Genomic DNA, 1418 nt, shown 5'->3' with positions numbered 1-1418 from the left:
ATCTTATTTCAGTGATGTTTCTGGACAGTTGATTTCATCACTAACTGGAAGCATCAGTTAGCAAAACACTGCAGCACTGATCACTGTGTAAAACTGCCTAAGTGTGTAGGAAAGGACCAGAACAGCACCTTAAAAACAGCAGGCATTTGCAGGGGTCTTTGGAAGCACTTGGACAACTATTGGGAGAAATGCAAAATTTCTCCACGCAGTCTGTCCTCTACTTTTCTAACCAGAAGTGGTATAATTGTTATGCTTCTTTTCTTCATTTGCCATTTTCTCTTCTGCTGCCGATTGCCCTTACCCTCATCCAAGGACTCCTCAGTGACTAAACATTTTGAGCAGAGTGGTGAAAGGGTTAAGTTGCACCATTAGGTGTCAGAGGAAGGACTGATAAGAGTTCAACAACCCTCCCCCTGCATGGGCTCCAGAGCACAGCTCCCAGCTGAGTCCTGTGACTTGGAACAGCAGAGGCAGGAACTGCTCGCCTGCTAAACACAAAGAACTGCAGCAGTGACCTGGCGTGCACCAGTCTTTGAGGAGCCTGAATACAAAAAGATTCTCACTTTCTTATAGACTGTTCCAAGAAGAACAGAACTAAAAAGAAAATCAGACATATGCATTGCATTTCAGGTCCTATTACGTGCTGCTTCTCTATTGGTGTTCTGCAGCCCCACATGTAGGGACTGGGTAGCACTCTTTAGGCAGGGTGGTGACAGCAGTATAGCAGGAGAATAACAAAAAAAGAAAAACAAGTTTGGATGCAGGACATGTGCTCCCACTGACAGAAACGTGGAGCAGGCTACAGCAGATCACTACAGCAGTTTTGTGAACCACTTTCCAAAGCAGAGCTAGTGCTGGATGTTGCAGGCTGGGATACCCAAGCAGGACTCAAAGCTGTACAATCCCTCTGCTGTCCGTAATTCTTTAGCTTAGCTGTGGTTTCTCTGATGTTCTCTCTGTAGGAAATGAAGAATTATTTTACCCTCTTGTCTAGCAGCAACATGATGCAGTTTTCCATCATGTGCAAAGACTTGTAGCGTACTGTGTGCTAAGTGCTGGCTGTCAGATTCCCTGTGGCTTTAATGCTCTCCACACCTCTGTTAAAGGCAATTGCACAATCCCTGTATTTTCAGATACTTTTTCAGCAATTCAGAAACCTCACTAGTTAATTCTTTAGATCTTTCTGCTATAAAGGTGACACTTAGATTGCTCACTTCTAGCTTCTCATTTGTCTGACTTTATTCTGCTGGTTTCTTACATTTGGCAGCAGCCAGAACAAATGCACATTTTAGAGACAAAAGCTTTCACTACTGGAAAAACATCCTCTGTATCTCCTTATTGCCATTTTCCTTACCTTGGATCCATTAACATCTGTTGCCAGAAATCACAGAGATGAGTTTATGTACCAGATCTTCTGG

The sequence above is a fragment of the Passer montanus genome, unplaced genomic scaffold (genome assembly GCF_014805655.1).
Source record: "Passer montanus isolate IOZ18808 unplaced genomic scaffold, ASM1480565v1 scaffold2, whole genome shotgun sequence".
NCBI lineage: Eukaryota > Metazoa > Chordata > Aves > Passeriformes > Passeridae > Passer > Passer montanus.
This window is presented reverse-complemented; position numbering follows the sequence as displayed.